This window comes from Vollenhovia emeryi, unplaced genomic scaffold (assembly GCF_000949405.1).
Source record: "Vollenhovia emeryi isolate VEMERY1.0 unplaced genomic scaffold, V.emery_V1.0 DF939120.1, whole genome shotgun sequence".
NCBI lineage: Eukaryota > Metazoa > Arthropoda > Insecta > Hymenoptera > Formicidae > Vollenhovia > Vollenhovia emeryi.
The window spans coordinates 2331719-2350273 of NW_011967246.1; the positions used below are offsets into that span (position 1 = coordinate 2331719).

The following is an 18555-nucleotide window of genomic DNA, read 5'->3' on the forward strand; positions in this document are numbered from 1 at the left end:
TCAGATGTTCGTGGCGCTTTTTCCCTCGAGAAAGGGAAGGCACGGGCGTCGGTAGAAAAAGTCGTGTTATCGTGACGTTTCGCGCGATAAGACGAATTCCGAACGTAATTCTCGCCCGGGATCGCCCAAAGGTGGGATCGTTTCTCGTGTACTCTGGTATTCTTAAATACCGCGGGCCACTATCGCATTCCAGTTGATTTCCATGCAATGAATGGACTCATGAATAAAGCGCTTTAAACCAGATCGCCCGAGATCGTTCAGCGAAAGGCATTCTGCCAATAATTTCAGAGCGAACTCTATCGACATACCGAGTTATTCATAATTCGCTATATGTATGCTGAATTGCATTAAATCGAGAACAGTCGGTGGGAGCAATGAACGGTTTGATTGTTGAGATCAGGAATTTCAAGTTATTCTTGTACCAAACTGTGCTTCTCTCTGTATCTCTGTCGAGCAATTTGCGGATCGCGATTCGCCTCGGCGTTCCAGCATTTTTCCCCGGCGGAATATCAAAAAGCCTTCTTTTTTCCCCCTTTGCAAATGCTGGACGGTTCGCTATTTAGAACACTCCTTAAAGGAGATATCGATCGGACGTCGTGTCGGACATGTTGCGGAAATTCACTCGTTCGTCATAAACACGCTTCACGAGTAAACCGTATATAAATTACCTGAAATTTTGCCACGTCCAGGAATGATGAATAATATGGGGCCATAATGTTACATATACACAGACACATTGCCGATGTTAGGAAATTCTATTTACGGTATTTCCCTGTCGCGAAATTGCATTTCAACCAGAAATTCTGTTAGACATTAAGAGCACAGTTTTCTCAGCTACCCTATCGGAAACTTACGCGGGAATATTATCGAAAACTTGTGTACAAAGTTGAAATCGCGTGTTTGATAACGTTTTTTAGGACAACTCGCTTGGGTTTACTTTGCTCTAGGAACTAATTAATTTATTGCGCCGTGTAGACGACGTAGACGAAACTGACGACAGGGAGGTAAATATTGAAACAAATTATCGAGCTCGGCATAAGTGAGCGGATAACTTGATGTGTATTTGCATATGAGTGAAAAAAAACTTGGATATAATTTCGCGACACCGTCGGACCTCGAAAAACTAGAAACCGAATTAGACATGCTCCGTAATTAACGCGTCTCGGTTCTGCCGGCTGTTAGCTTTGGGAGAATAAACATCGCCCGAATTAGCAGAACAAATTTCCCTCGTTTCCCAGCGGCGTTTCCTCGCTCTCTTCCGGGTGACTTTCATCGTGCGCCACCTCTGGCCCGTGATTCGGGGAACGAGGTGTCCGGGAATTCCATCGAGAGGCATGAACTTTCTTACGAACGTCACGGAAAATTGAATTTCTAAGCGACAGGTTATTTGCGAGTAGCCGATCGACGCTGATTGCGTTTGCCGGTTTGTCCGCGTGTATTTTCCGATTTTGTCGCCATTTCCGTGCATTACCGTCGAACGAGAACTAATTACTGTAATATTGCGACGAGCCGGAGCGATCCTCAGGACGCATTGTTACGCGTCTGCGCTTCAAACTCGCAAAATTACAGCTATGTATCGCCAATAGAAACTGTATAAATTACGGCTTTTTGTAATAAACCGTGTTTCGAAAATATCGATAAAATCAGAATTTATTTGAAAGAGATATTTTCATTGAAGCGGTAAAAGAGGTAATATTTATTGCGCTGAAATGAAAGGGTCGATAATTCATCGCACAATGAGAGACGTGGAAATACAAATTGCTTTTTTATACCAATGCCGGATTTGTATTACTCTATGGACGATTATTTTCATTCCATATACGCGATTCCGTAATTTACTTTAATCGCTCTTGCCACTGAAAAGGGACGGGACGGACGGACGAGAGGATTGATTTTGCGAGTGAACTCGCTCGCGGCGCATCTCGACGAGTCGTCGCTCGAATTTCTTAATGCATCGATCCGCGCGATACGGCTATGTGCGCACAATATGTAAATGCCGAACATTGATAGTCCGTTGTCTCTCTCTCTCTCTCTATCTTCCTCTCGAGCATTGTCCCGGAGAATTATAGATATCATGCGGACGTGTAACACGTTTGTGGAATGCGGTTGATTGTAAGTCGAGAAGCCAATTTGCCAAACTCGAGTTCGTCACGGGCGGGCGGAGGAGACGCCGCAGGAACGCCCCGGTGTTCCATTGAAGTTGCAGGGCGAAGAGACTCGATATTATAATACACACGGAAGCCCTGTTCAGAAGTGGATCGCGCGTTACCTTTAAACGTCGAAATTAATTGCACGCACGTTATTAAACCCGACACCGGCTCAACTTTTGCGCGGCCCGATGAACGTATCGCTTACCCTGGAAGCATCAAGTTAGCTGCGCGAGCTGATAAGATGCGGGCGCATTTAAAAGTAGCCGTAGTCTGCAGACGGCTGGAAATAGCAGGCTCACTTAATAACCAACGCTCCATTGGGTTATTGAGCAATTCGGATATATCGAGACTGCCGGGGTGACGCAAAAGTTCAAAAGACATCCGCGAGACATTTAAGAGACATCTGAAAAATTGAACGGTTTCTCGGACAGGCTGCCGCCGACGTCTTTCAAATGCCGCGCCGTCCAAGTACTCGGCAGAGTCGCGTTTTTTTTTCAATAACGCTGACGCGTTTTTAATTTCCTTTGTCGCCGGATACGCGGAACATTGTAACTCTGGGGGACACCCTTTGTCTATATTCTAGTTTATATCATAGCGAAAGGCTGAAAAATTGAATTGCGGTACAGCCGGCACGGTCGAACAGCAAATCGAAACTCCCCGCAGAGATCTCGGTACAATCGAACGTAGAGACCAACATAGAGCGAGAGTAAACCATTACTATTGAGCTTATCAAAGTGATTCACGTGACTGGCCGACGGTATTATGCAAATGAGCCGTAAAATTATCGTAGCCTTCAGGCATCGCCAGGCAAGGGAATACCTGAACTTTCCATTATGCGCGACAGAGCACGTTACTGTAACTATAGTTACAACTGATATCCGTTTCAGAAGGCAAAGATTACATAATAATTCTCCATTGGACGCAAGCTGAGTTCGCCTTTGAATTACCACCCGCGAGAAGCGTTCCATCTTACGCCGGGAACCACGTCGTACTTGAGTGTTGCAGAGGTAAAACAATAACAGCGTAGCGCGATTTTTTTGCGCGAAACTATCCCGGGTTCACAAGTCAGTGAAGGATCTGGCGAGTATCGTACTGAAGTCAAGTTGAGATCATGATTCAAATCAAGTTGATATTTAGAAGATTGCATTATGGTCTCTGGAAAATATTCTATAGATGTCCACGATCTAGTCATATTGAAGTCGAATCAAGATCTCCATTCACACTAAACTTGAACATATCTGAACAATCATATGTGAACTAAATCATCAATAATTGGTCGACACTGATACGATATCCTTTATATACATCTATAGATGTGAAATACACTTCGACAAGACATCGACAAAGTGTTATGCGGATTCTCGCGGAGCTCAATGAAGAATCCAGTCGTCATCAAATGAAACGGTCCGAAAAATCGTGATCGATATCGATTTGATCATCGACTTGTGAACCTGGGTTTGGTCGCGTGTATTCTAATTGAATATGAAAATTGATTTACGCCCGTGTTACGAAAATGAATAAAGCATGAGATTGAATTATGATTGTATCGGGAGCTTATTAAAAGAGATCGCGGAAATTTTTCTTTTATCGCGGCAATGGCGGAGGATTAATGATCCGGGTAGAATAGTCGACGGCAGGAGGTAGCAGCCTCCGGTCCGGTGTGTGCCTCTTAGCGGGCTATCAATGTCTTCGTTCCACTTCGCCCGGGGAAACAGGAAGCGATCCCTCCAATGGCCGTCGAGAGTGTGTCCGGCAAATTTATACGCGCAGACAGCTGCAGCAGCGAGCGCGCACCTATATCGCCTCCAGAACAGAAAAGGGATCGCGAGACGACGGGCCTGGGAGAGCGATGGCACTGAAATTGGATCAAAGATTTTCGAGCGGCGCTGATCGAGATTGCGAGCGCGAGCGCGGCAAAAGGATTTCCTGTCGTAAACAGGGAGGCTGGCGCACGTACGCGAGTACTTATTCCCGTAATGCCGGCTCCGGTAGACGAAACGACTCTCGATTATCGCGCGTTATGACGGGACATCGTTTCGCGGCGACGATACCGGCGATAACGGGTTACGATCCGTATCGGGCACGCTGTGCCGAATAACCGCGCGCTCAATATCAATACTCGGCGAACTCGTGTCCGGGCCTCCTCGAGCAAGTATTGCAAGTATGGCGGTATAATTGATCGTTAAGGCGAACTCAAAGGCGGGCACAACTCAATCCTTGAGATAAATCCGCTCGTTTACAGCCGACACTTGTGCAAACTGCAGTTCATTACAGCCCGATGAATCGCCGCGCGCGTTTGCGTGAATCACGACGATCTCGGGAGAACTCGTGCGTGGCGTTCGTAGACTAGTCGCTCGAGATACTCCCGCATGCTGCAGTCAGACCGCAGCGCGTAACACCCGCGGGGATAAATCGCGGCGACGACGGCGGCTGTTTGTATTTTCGGATAAAGTTTTTCGGCCGATTCGACCGGGCTTAATTACCGGCTGTCTCGCGGCGAACGCAGTTCTCCGCAAACATTAACTTCTTCGGTAAACGACTCCGCTGCAGGAAGGGAGTTAAATTAAGGGAGAGCTAGCTCGCGCTGGGCGATAATATAGATGGATCATTTTTCCGGAATTTTTGAATGCGCGCAGTTTGTTCGCCGCCGTTGATTACGTGGACAATTACGTGCGAAACTAATTTTCGCGTTTATATGTATTACTAAAATTAAAATATAATGAACAACCTGTTTACAAAGTTAATTGCATAAGTTAGATGCTCTCGTAGATAAATAACGCGATATCATCAAAGTTGCAGGGCTGAAGTTAATTCAAACTTATGCTCGCTCCGAGTATAATTCGCAACTTTTTATGTACGAAGCAGCCCCGCGGATCGGTTCGCTTCGGGATTGATTATGCCGGCGGTAAGTCCGCCTCTGCGAAACGGCGTCAACGTTAATCGCCCTCGATCAGTTCACGTCAACGTTTTCGGGTTACGAAAATAATCTACGCCGCTCGATCTGGTTTACGACCCCTGATCGAGACGGGGGAGTAAGTTAAGTCCGTCCATAGTACGTTTCGCGCTGCGGTCCGAGGTTGCTCGATCTGATTGAATTGCTCCGCCTTATCAGCGCGCAGGTACGCTCGTAATTCTGAAACATCCGACCGATCCTGTGCCCGACCACCTTCCGGGTCCTCCGATATCCGATTGAGGAGACGAACGCGCGTTCTGTTATGGAAATACCTGAAACTATCTCCGGCCGTATAAAGCGCGCCGTAAAGTATCGATTGCGTGAAGTAACGCGAGAAATAAAGTGCGCCATATTACAGTTTACTTTTACACGCGGCATAAAAAGCTTTTGAATTCTTGGTAATTGCAATCGCGTAAGATACACGGAGAATTTCTTCTTGAAAGTTATTCTGAAAATCATGTAACAATATGGCATTTCGAAAAACTGTATAAGAGTTTTTTTGAGACCTTACCATACATTTTACTATTGTAATAAAATGTATATTAAGCATAATTACTAGTGAAATGTACGGTAAAATTTGAACACCTTTATTCGGTCTAGGTATATAAATAACATCAAGAATTATTTTACGCCATTAAATGAGTAACAATGATTAAGCATCTGAACTGGCAATGTGTGTTTTTTTTTAAGTATCCCTTGAGGGATGAACCGCTGAGGTAATATTTTTTGCAATAAATTTTCTGTGTTGAAAAACACATTGCCAGTTATGGTCGATTAGAAGCTTAATCACTGTCAGTCGTTTACTAGCGTAAAATAATTCTTGATGATTTTTATATTTCCTTGATAGTTTCCTTATCATGTAAAATTCAAAGAGAAAGGGACAATAAATAAATAGAAATATACTACTAACAATTTGTGGAACTTTTCGATTTCCACTGATTGCGAACCTTCGTCAGCTGCGATAATAAACTTGATAGTATTAACTAATGAAAAGTTCTAGATTTAAACGTTTTAAGATTTAGGTTATATATACATTCTAATTAAAATAGTTCAAGTTTTGTGTGCTAAGAGAAATTATAAGAGTTTATAAAAGAAATAGCTAACACAATGTTTTCACGATAAAATTTGTTTTTTATTTTGATGATGTATAATTCAAAGAAGATATGCCGCATGCACGACGCCGTCTACTTGTAGTCGGAAATTGTGATAACTTCCCGGCCGTAGCGGCAATAAAGATTTTTTGTTCCAGTTGTATAAATAATATTCTTAGCGAAACCATCGGACTGGTCAGCCACGCGGTGTATCGTACGGCGATAGCACGCGTGGTATGGTCTAGTATTGCGATTGAAAAATTGCCACGAGCCATAAAACATTCTCGCGTATTGCGCGATCCATTTCGCTAGTGGCACTACGCGAAAATAGGTTGCACTGCAAAACATTTCGAAAAAGACGCGTCGATTACGCGCGAACGGCTCGCGGCGAAATTGTTGCCGCAGCCGTTCGTTCGTCTTCTCGTTTTCCCATCCGGATATCTAACGTTCATTTCTCCGATGAGATCGATCTCTCCGTCTCTTTCTCCCCCCCTTCTTTCTCTTTCCCTCGGAATGAACAGCAATTGCGACGACGCAAGTGTCCGGTGATTTCGAGGAAAAGTATAAAGACGCGAAGCAGCGCAAAGAAGTTCAAAGTGCAGTAGAGAGAGTGTGTATGTTTATACGTGTTTGTGTATACAGGGTGTTCCAGGATGAAAGGTCAATATTCTGGGAGGTGATAGTATCGGTCATTTTAAGCAAAAATGTTCATATGAATATATGTCCCATTCCCCACTGTTTCCGAGATAGCGCTACTTGAATGTCCCGTGTACTTACTCTTTTCCCGTACACTTCACTCTTCATCCAACCTCATAAACGTCTGCGGGAATTTACTCTTATACGTCTGTTGCCGATAACATTGTAGAAATGTTCAAAATGCCTCGCATATTCACAAATGTCGAACGAGCAACACGCCATGTCACACAAGAGTTGAAAAATGCATTGTTGTTAACGGTGAAATTTTTGAAAATTTATTATGATCTGTAAAAATATATCACCGGAACAATAAATATTAGAAATGGTACGTAGCATGTCTTTCTCATCAGTAATTTTGTAACTGTACATTCAAATAGCTCTATCTCGGAAATAGTGTGGAACCGGACATATGTCCGGTTCCCCACTAAAATGTTTATATGAATATATTCATATAAACATTTTTGCTTAAAATTACCGATGCTATCACCTCCCAGAATATTGACCTTACCTCCTGGGACACCCTGTATACTGGATATAAACTGATATCCTAGACTACTAATATTCGTTGTTGAAACAGTCTCTAGATGGGACTTTGGCGCGCTGTATCGCGAAACATTTGCTAAAGTTGTTAAACCTCGGATCTATGGATTCATACTTCATATTTGTCCTACTAAAAAGTCCATTCCTCTTGACCGAGGAATCTTAATTACGCACTGTTAAATTTATTAAGTTTAACTCAATGTGTAGTCGTCACTGCTTCTACTCAATATTCCGTTAATTTACTTAAACAGTGGAGTTAAAAGAATTCATGAAAATGTAGTTTTTTAAACTACGGATTCTACTGCACATGATAATTAAAAGCAACAACATGTTAGGAGAGTAGGAGCAGTGGCAAAACTACTCATTGAGTCAAATTCGACCCGTCGAGTCACGAATTTAACAGTGCGGTTGTACCAGAACGAAACTGAGGATTGTAAATTCTCCGCGAGCGACTATAGTCCGGAGGATCTTTTCCAGCGTCCTCTTTTCTTCCTCCTCTCGAGAATTATCAGGCCCGTATCGCGAATATTATTCCAGGAACGAAACTACATTCCCGAGGCTTCCAGTATCGGCGCAATAACGCGCAGTCCCCCTCGCATGCATCCCGCAAACGTGACTTCTTCCGCTTCTTATCGAGCCTGAAGAATGGTAACGATCCCTGCGACGTCTTCTCGAATCCTTTGACCTGCATTCGGCCGATCCCGGTCCGCGCCGCGACGTAGGATCCTTACTCACCTCGCAAAGAGCGCACCATATTTCGGATTTATTTCCGCACCACCTCGTAGCGACTTCCGGACGCGAACTTTCCGCCGGCGCGCTTTCACGAACTCGATATAGCGGAAAATTGCTTTCCTCGCGAAACTTTTCCCGGAACGTTATCCTGTGAGTGCAGCGCTGTCCCGCTTTTATGCCGATCCCGAGATCGATGCGGCGACTATTTCTATAACAAGTATCGTGAATTATTATGAAATTCTCAAACTGTTTGGGCATTTCGGCACATATTTTGGTTACGACGTATATGTTTATTTAGTTTTTATTCACATGCCCCACATGACTCGAAAGCTAGAAATTTCAAATGACGCGCAACTGATTTTATTAAGGCGCATAAAAATACGATAGTCCATAGATGTGTCTAGAAATAATACAAGTCGATACTCTGATACACATTTAGCGGATAATTGTGTAAAAAAATAGAAACTTTAAATAAAGCTTTCAATAAAATTTTTCAAAGTTTTATCTCGTAAGAGAATAATGTACTCTTAGACACAATTAATTATACAGCAGTCGGTACGAATATTTAGTTTTAAATAGATTTGTCAGCAATGTGAAAGAAAGAACGAAAATGAATCGCTCTTGCGTAGAGTTTTTTTTTGCGCGCGTTTTTGCGCTCGGGATTCAATACGAGCAGAAATTGCTTCCTGCGTGAAGATCTCTCGAGCTTTATCATCTTCGTGCACGGCTCTTTATTGCCGATTTGCGAACGTACGGTAACGAGAATTCTTATCGCGATTCACGCAACCGTCGTGAAATTGCAACACGGTTTCAAAGTCAGAATTGTCGCGCGTGACGGTGGCCGCTGCGTCCGACCAACAAAACGGCTCGTTAGCGCGTAAAATATAGAACATCGGAGATAATTGCAAAGCTGTCTTTCAAAGACTTCGCCCTGGGATTTTCTCAATCAAGAAGAAGAAGAGAGAAAATGCGGGTGACAGGTTTATCGAATTTTACAGGCAAAGAGAAAGAAGCGAGGCTTCGCGTTAAAATCATCTCGGTCCAGGAGGAAGTTTAGAAAGAATGAAAAATTCAATAATACCGTAAATTACTCTTTGTAAATACATCAGGCGAAGTTTCACTTTTGCGGGGTTTCGTGTCGCCATTAGGATACAGCCAGATTTTACGAAACTTCTACTAATGAAGATGTGTAACGATGTTTCCGCTATTTAATATCGCGCCAAAGTAAAAGGCATCCTGCAAACGCGCTCGCGCGTGTTTGAAAGTAAAGCCGGTAATTCACGCGATGTCAATTATCGGGAGTTCTCGTCAATATATAAATAGCGTCCTCCGGTTGCTAATTTTTATCGCGTTAGTATTGAAACCGGTGATTAATGGAGCGCGATGCGAAGGCGTTGCACGTAGTAGACTTCATTATAATATAAGTCGATAAGGGGAAAGTAGGTTGCTGCCCGGAGCAAATTCGAAATATCATAGAAAAAGCAAACGCTATTTTTCACAATGCACAATGCGCCCATTATTTTAAGAGTTTTTCTAATCCATTGTATTCGTTCAAAAAAAAAAGAGCTAGATTGTATTGCGCGCGCGGTGGCACAACAACAAAACCGAAAATCCAGTAAATTAGAGCGTGCATTGGGGTATATGATCTGGATGTAGATACGTTTTGCCACGAGGACCGCAGTCTATTTTCGGAATAAAACCCGTCTCTCTCTTGCTGGTGGTTTTCATAATAGCGGCGATGGGTTCACGTAACTTTTTGAATTTTCACAAGTACGGCGCGGGACCTCGCGTTTGTTTCGCGGGGGTAGGGAGGGAGGGGAGAATGGGGCCACATAATGAAAGACCCATGTGAATCAGTGTACACGTTGAATTATATTTATCATGCGAACAGATACGCTCTACTACGAAACGCGTAAAGCGCATGCATGTCGTGCATAAAAACATCCTCGTGTATCGAGAAAAATGCCGGGCAATTCGTGTCAAGCCGACGGATCCTTTTAACAAAACAACTGTCCCCTGACAGCGTTACGTGCACTTTCCTTTCTCTTTCTCTCTCTTTCTCACACACACACAGAGAGCCATAACCCTTCTTTTATTTATCGATTAAGGGATAAAAATAACGCTTGTTAGCATATTTTAGTACACAGAGTGTACATCTGATTAGAGTAAACAAGCTGCAATTTTACAGCTTTGTAAAGGATAATTTTATTCGTTCCTTTTCACTGCGTTCTTTGCACGATGCATGGGAAGTAAATCGGATAAAGTATCTGCGCGATTTGGTAACTTGCGCAGGTCCGTAATTCTCTTTTGCATCTTTTGCGCTGATTGATACCGCGAGGCCATGAATGCCGTTGCTTCACATAATCTCGCAGGCTTGATTATGTCTGTATCGATCATCCATTTGCTTTACGTTTCTGCCGCCAATGCGATCATACGGAGCTCAATGCAGCCTTATATAGCATCGCGTTCGCAGTCGACGGCAAAGGCTTTGAGAGTAAAAATGGCAACATATTTCCATATTCTGAAGAGCCCGACTTACTCGGGACCTATCGAGCCTACCTCCAATTAGACGTTATCGACTTTTGCCATTTATCTGTCGTAGGAGACATTAAGGGGATCCTAAAGCCCGCTGGCGAACTCGATCAGTGTCGATAAGATAGGAGACGGAATTAAAAACGTCACTTATCGACATTTTGAATTCCTCTTCCTAAGTTCTATTCGGTCCGAAAAATGTATAGCTAATCAGTACAAAAATTAGTAAAATAGAAAATTTTTTTCGTTTTTTATATAAAGTCGACCAACATAAATTTTGCTGCGTACTTTTAATTCCGTAAAAGAGTTTTGCATTTCTATAGAGCCAATTAAAAGATTACTTCTAACAAAGAATATCGATAAAATAGACGGCTTTAAGATCCCCTTAACATCTCGCTAAATAGGATGCAGAGTGCATCTCCTGAATTTTTCTCCACCGTATGTAATTCAGTACTTATGGGGAAAATAAAAGTAACGCTTCTTATCACCGCATCTTCTCCCCGATATCTGCTTCGAGTATCTCTATTGTGCTCTCAGATCGTTGCCGCGATTGTTAGAGCGAACCGACCCGGGCACAATTGATTTTTGTATAACGTGGGCGTGTCGCGCTTTTCGCATCCGTCTTGAAAGAAACGGATTTCATAGGATTGCGTGTAAATGACGAGCCGCATTTTCGGGAGGGCCCCGATTCACCGGCCCTGCGGTACATTGCGCCGGAGTGTATGGGTAATGAACTAGATTAAGATTAAATTGCACCGAGCAGAATGCTGTATTAACCGTGATGGATTGAGATATTTTTTAGATAAAGCGGCGCACGCTATATCCGTCAGAATTGATTTCGCATGCAGCTAATCCCTCAATAGATTGTCCGACTCATTCGAGTTAATCCTTTTACACGTTATAGATTATCCATTCTTTTCATTCTTCGCTAAAAGTATTAAAAATGCTCAATTAACATTCGCGCATAATTCCTGGGGAAATGTAACGAGGACGGGAAATCCACTGTCAGCCCAGTTCTATTAAAAATTGCACTTTTCCTTGCCTTCAAACGGGGACGTTCCGAGAAATATTTACTTTGACAAGTATTTCAGCGATAAAGTCCTCGGCGAGTCTAAAGGACGCTCTCGACCGTGAAGGTACGCCGGTGATCCGCGTCCGAAATTTCGATTCCCCCTTTCTTCTTCTATATTTTCACTACGTCATCCACCTTGCATTTCTCAACAACTTGTTGACACTTATGCAAATGTTGCGACCGTGCGCGCGACGATGCATGCAAGTTTTGTGCTTTGTCATTCTGCAGCAAAAGTTGCGGAGTCGGCGAAACGACCGTTTCACGTATACAGTTACCAAGCACGACAGGCTCCTGGACACCGGGCTTTCATTTCAGTACATTTCATTTATATCGCCCCGAATTTGGCGTATCGATTGCATCGACCTCCCGGCCTAAGCGGGAATCTGCGATACTTATAAATCGCAGAATAATGAGTGCGTTCTGGCAAGACGCTGCTACTATAGCGTTACAATGGCGCTACACGAGTGCGTTTCGGCAAAATTTTCCGCTACGACTGTAGCGGAACTTCTTCCTCTTCACTGTTGCTTTCGTCTGATGAATCATTGAACAATATGTCATTCATGAACCATTCTTCAACATTTTAAATTCTATTCGTTTCAATTAATTGGTAAACGTGACTCTTGCAATTAAAATACAATTTTGAGGTTATGCACGCTGACGTGCGGAACTTCTTTCTCTTCATTGTGGCTTTCGACTGATGAATCATCGAACAAAATCTCATTCATGAGCCAATCTTCAATATTTTCCATTCTATTCGTTTCAATTAATTGGTAAACGCGACTCTTACAATTAAAATACAATTTTGAGGTTAGGCACGCTAATATAAGTATGGCGCCGCTACAATAACGTCGACAAGCGGGTCTCGTGTTTCTCTAGAAATCTTTTCCGCGAGAATAATTCCTCGTCGGCGGAATACCCCGCGAAACTCCTCGCCGATACAGTTACGGGTGAATTTTTCAGAGCTCACGCGCGACGTGTTGCTTTCGTCGCCGGCGAACGGAAAGAAGTGCTATTGCGCCGCTCCGCGCCGCGTTCGCGGGTCGACGAATTTTTCAAATTACCGTCGTAATGTATTGCCTTCGGCCGGCGGCTCTCGTCGAAAACAAGCGTATTCCTGCTTTTTTTATTTCCATCCCCCATCGGAGATTTTTACTGTCGTCGTACACGCGTGACGAGCGGACGAACGAAAAAGATTTCGCTCGGCGCGCTCGCGTGTTATGTAAAAAGGAAAGCGAATGAAAATAAAAATGATGCGCGCGCGGTGTGTTTTATCATGTACGGTTGGCAGCGTGCCACGACCTCACGCTGCGGTATTTGTAAGTTTCCGTCTCGTTAGGTAGAAAATCTATTTCTTTACGTCGGTATTGTGAAAATGCGAGTTGCATCAGCGTGCATCCGAGCGCGGCCACCACCACTGCCCCGCGCGCGCGTAGCAAACACGACGAGAGCGTTTAGGACGATCGGTTTTTCCTCTTCTTCTCTCCCCTTCTCGGATCTTCCCCTTTTTTTCCTCTCCGCCTCGATCGAGGACCGCAAGCCATTTGGATTTTAATCGAAAAGCCGGGATTTATGCTATTGTGCTACGATCGCGATTGTTCGCGCGCGGATTCTATTATCCGCGCACGCGATAATACACACCAAATACAGCGTTCCATTGTGCTGGCGCTGCAGACATGATAATAAAAGAAATTATCGTTGTCGCGATCGCGCTGCCATTGCAAAATTAATTGGCGCAATCGTCATCTAAGGTGCTCCGAATGGAGCGCCGATATTTGTTCGCGTATACAGAATGCTCCAGATGAAAATCCCAATACTGGAATACCGGGGCTACTGCGATAGCTTTTAAATGCGTGTTCAAAGTTGACAAATGAAGTTGCCCGAAATTCGCGCACTCAGGCACGTCACATTGCACTGTGATGAAAACGTTTTTAACACGTTAAGCGCCGAACCCGTTCTGTTTACCCTTTCGTTTACGCCGCACGGTAAACGAAATACGGATAATATTTTTTTTACATTTGATACCGTCGGTGACTGACGACCGACGCGGCTTGAACGGAAAGTTTGCCGTCGGTCGTCCATTCGGATAATACGTGTGCAAAATCATATCAGTTTCGAGAATAAGTTTTTCATGAGCTTGAAAATATTATACTTTCGGTACTGTGCAATACGGCATGCCTGGGCGCGCGAATTTCGGACAGTGTGATTTATCAACTTTGAGCACTTTTCATTTAAAACCTATTGCAAGTCCCCGCGTATTTGGATATTGGCATTTTTGGACTCATTACTATGATTGTTAAGCACTTTGGTGATAAAATGTAATCTTTTTAGAATTGCATAGTAATGAAATTGCGGACGAAATAAAATAATAATTCATATATCATTGATTTACACATATATGATTTGACATTTATTCTCCAGTTTTGTTATATTTGCAATATTGTCGTATACATATAGAAACTTTGACATATCGTAAAAATATGAAAGCGTTATTAAACATGCATCCATCTACACTGCATGAATTTGACGCGGAAATCTGTTATCTTTACAAAAATTGGGGTTATCTACAATTACCGGTTCTAAAGGCCGAATCAGACTAGCAATTGTCGACTCGGACTAGATTGGGATTGACGATTGGCTATTCTCTTCTAGCCAATGAGAGCAAAGCAACGAGACCGAATCGACTCTCATTGGCTAGAGGACAATTGCCAATCGCCAATCCCAATCCAAATTGTCGACGCGGATTGGGTTGGGATTAGCGATTGGCGATTGGCAATTGTCGTCTAGCCAATGAGAGCAAAGCAGCCAGATTGACTCGACTCTCATTGGCTAGAGGACAATCGTCAATCGCCAATCCCAATCCAATCCGAGTCGGCAATCGCTAGTTTGATTCGGCCTTAACGTTTACCATCGTTCTGCATCGCAATCCCACGTTATAAGCGCGCCACAATGGTTCTTGTCTTACCATTGAAAATTTATAATGAGATACCGACGAATTACATTGAGCGCATTCAGACCTTCAACTGAGCGAGCGAGAGAATCCCCGGCGTCGAAATTCGTAATGATATGCGACCTGGCGGAATTACCATGGGCGCGTAATTAAATTTTCTGCCGCGTACCCCGTTGTTAAATTATCTCTCTTTCGACCTGCAAACGTTATAGCGCAGCGCGATGACGGGCGAAATGAAAATCACGGTAAAATCGTATCACTTTCACATCAGCGTAGGCATTCGACGATAAAACACGGCGCGCAGTGTTCGCGGCTTTCCAAAATTTCGCACGATGATGCTTTTTATGAATACGCTTCACGGGGCAGCAACACAATCAGTGGTTTTAAAATTCTACACGGTCCCTGATCCCGTTTTTGCGAATTGAAAATTGCGGATATGGTCGAAATATTTATGACGACGCATATTCGCATAAATTCTATCCGAGACATTACGTTAATATTTTGGATTTTACGCAGCCAGGTTTTGTATATATAATATATTATATAAATCTACACCGGTACGGAAAAAAATAAACAGGCGATAGAAAACCGTGGGCTACGCGCGAATATTCGCGACATTGTGATTTTCAGGTGTGCGATAGTTCAAGTGGATTGTACTAACAGTGCTCTCGGAGTTAGCTAATAGTTTGGCATTAGCTATTTACTTCGTTGACTTGCATCGCGCGGCGTTGCGTGCATCGCGCGTCGAACTTGCGCGTCCCCGGTGCGGGAGAATGGATTACCATTGTTTACGTGACACAGTATCAGAAATTATATCCAAGCGTCGCAAAGTAACAGGTTCTCACGGTGCATAACTGCATGACGAGCATAGCCTGCAGCTCGATACCTCCCGTTGTGTCCGCTTATTGTGTCGCGTCGCGTTGCGTCGCGTCGCGTCGCGTTCAAAGCCGAATGCATAGCGCGGTGCATAGTATACGCGGAGCTATATAATCCCGGAATAGAGATCTAGAGAGCTAGAGCAACTACGTTTAAAGGGAAGGGCGAGCACAAGCGAGGGGCTGAGAGAGGGTGAAAGGGAGAATTGTGTGAAAAGGCTGAGCGAGGGAAAGATAGCGGAGGAGGGAAAAGGCGCGGAATCGCCGAGCGAGCCTCGCCGAATTATTATCGGTTATCAATTCGCGACGTCGCGCGCACGGCGGAAGAGGGATTTCCGCCAGTAGAAGCGCCGGTAGAATCGATGCGGTCGCGACCGGCTCGCGAACTCGGCCGGCGAAATCTTTTTAGCCAGTTATTTTCGGCGATTCAATTCATCCGTCATACGCCGCGCGAACGAGCGAGCGAGCAAAGCGGGCGCGTTCTACTCCGCGTGCGCGCGCGCGCGGCCTCGTCGCGCAATCAGCAGTCGCTAGGCTTTAACGACGTTATCGAGGAACCGTGATTGAAGTAATATTTGCTCGCCGGTTATTAGCAATTAGTCGGCATCGTGATTTCCCGACCGAACCGACTTCTCGGGCAGATATTCAATCGCTCGGGGGTAGGGAAAAAAATGCACGCGCATCGAAAAACTTCGGCATCACTTTATTATCCTTAGTTTCCGCGTTACGTCAGCGTCATCAATTTTTCTCCGAGCGATCCAAGTTTCCCTCCAATAAGATAACGTTTCGTTTCGTCGGGATTCTTCACCCATTTCTATTTCCCAGCACTGTCATGGGATTTGATGAATGACATTATTTTTTGAGGATCACTTACTTTGCGAGACTTTCTAATTTATATATAAATCTTAAACGTAGAATCGTGGCTACATCTTTCTACCGTTTTATTTAGAAGACTTAAGAATGTATTGGATGGATATGTGATACAATCAATGTCATCGTCGTGAAATTTTAACTTGGCATTCTTAATAACATTCCAGCTTCTTCAGCAGTTATTAATTATTGAATGTTGCTAGTTTAACATACAGGAATCTTTGAGAGACAAATAGTAAATCGTTCGAACTATTAAAAACCCAGTGCTACACGTTTGATTTTTTTTTCAGTATCATATTCTTCAAACGTGTAAAAATGTTTTTGCGGAGCTTTAAAACGATTTGATTGCTCGTTTTGCAATTATTATTAAAACACCGCTAGAATTTATCAGTGTTGACGCGCGATACCGACGACGAAACGTGATAACGCCTCGTACCGTCATAAATCTTTACACATTTTTATCAAAATCAAATGCACAATGAACAATACTTTAAATATGATTTCGTGAATGTCTCATGTGTCGATCTAAATTTGCGCACTGTTCAAGTTTAACTTTCTGATGTCCTGGATTAACTTCCGGAAGAGGTGACTCGTCCAATACGTTCTGAACTTTACTTATAGTCATGTTGGTAGGTTATTTTTTACTTTCCATTGTTTCCTATGTATTAATTCCTGCTAAGGATGTCCCGAGCAGAAGGATGCCCTGATCGTTTACGATTCTGTCATAAGACGTAAGTCAATGTTGGAAATTAATGTACAAAGAAGTGTCGTAGACGTATGCCGTATGCGTTGCGACGGTTACGACATACGGAGAGAATTTTTTCTTCAAATTTACCTCGAAACTCAGGCAGCATGGCAGTTTGACGAACTTTATGAGAATTTTTGAAACTTACTAATAAAAAAACCTCTTAAATTTACCCTGAAAATCATGTGATTGTGGGACAACATGGCAGCTTGAAGAACTTTATGAAATTTTTTAGAAATTTTACTGTACATTCTATCAGTAAAATTTATACGAAGTATAATCATCTCTAGTAGTATGGTAAAATTTCAGCAAACTCTCATAACATTCTTCGAAATACCATGTTGTCCCACGATTACATGATTTTCAGAGTAAAGAGTTTCATAGCATTTCGAAGACCTTTATGAAAGCTTTTTTAGAAATGTTACTGTACATTCTACTAGTAAAATTTCAGCAAACTCTCATAAAATTCTTCGAAATACCGTGTTATCCAACGGTCACTCGATTTTCAGGATAAATTATAAGAAAAAAATTCTTCCCCTGCAGTCTTTCTGCCGAGGCCAAAGTCAAGTCGAAGCGTCCGCACTGATTTTATTTCATAATACTTTATTAAACGAGTGTCTTTTATCATATTTTAAGATCCTGTTTCTACTTATATAAATTGGTCGCAATACTTATTTGTACAAATCATTTTTTCCTTTATCTAATCTGAAAGGGATAAAAATTTCTACCCCTCCCCCCCCCTGGTAGTGTCGAAAGTAATGACACTTACTTAGGGCGAAGTGTCGTGGGTATCGCGACTATAGATCCGCAATTCAAATGCCGTGAGAAGCGGTGGTTCTAATCTACGAGGGGAGGGTAGACGGCGGCGGCCGCATCCCTTTTAAAGTTTCATCCGGTCATTTATACCGCCGCTCGACTCGCGACGTATCTCGCGCGTTCTTCCCTTCCTCCTATCGGTATCGGTTCAAACATACGCTCCACGGAATCCGTCTGGCATAAATATTCCAGGCCGCGAGCTTCTGCTTCTCCCGCTGCCGATGAATCAGAGGGGGGTGGGGGGGGGCGGCGGCGGCGCGGGCTCTGACAGCGCTTCAAAATAAATGTTCCTCAAACCGCGCGGTTCGAACCCGGCGCCTCGTCTCTCTGATTGTCGGCTGCTGAATTATGGATCCGCGTCTGTCAGGAACTTATAGAAATAAATACCACGAATACCGCGCCCTCCGCCACTCAAGTGCCGATCTCGGTGCACGGCCTCGTGAAAGATTAAAGTCGGAGAGCGATGCGTCGGCCGCTCGCCTCCCGTCGAAATGTTTCCCGAGGAAAATTCCCGGAGACATTTATCTCCCATCAAT

At 43.6% G+C, this 18555-nt stretch overlaps 1 protein-coding gene across 3 annotated transcripts in view; it reads left to right on the top strand.

Annotated features, from left to right (window-relative positions):
• Positions 1-18555, top strand: part of LOC105570553 (T-lymphocyte activation antigen CD86-like) — a 310945-nt gene that overhangs the window by 193232 nt on the left and 99158 nt on the right. The gene's annotated exons all lie outside the window — the stretch shown is intronic.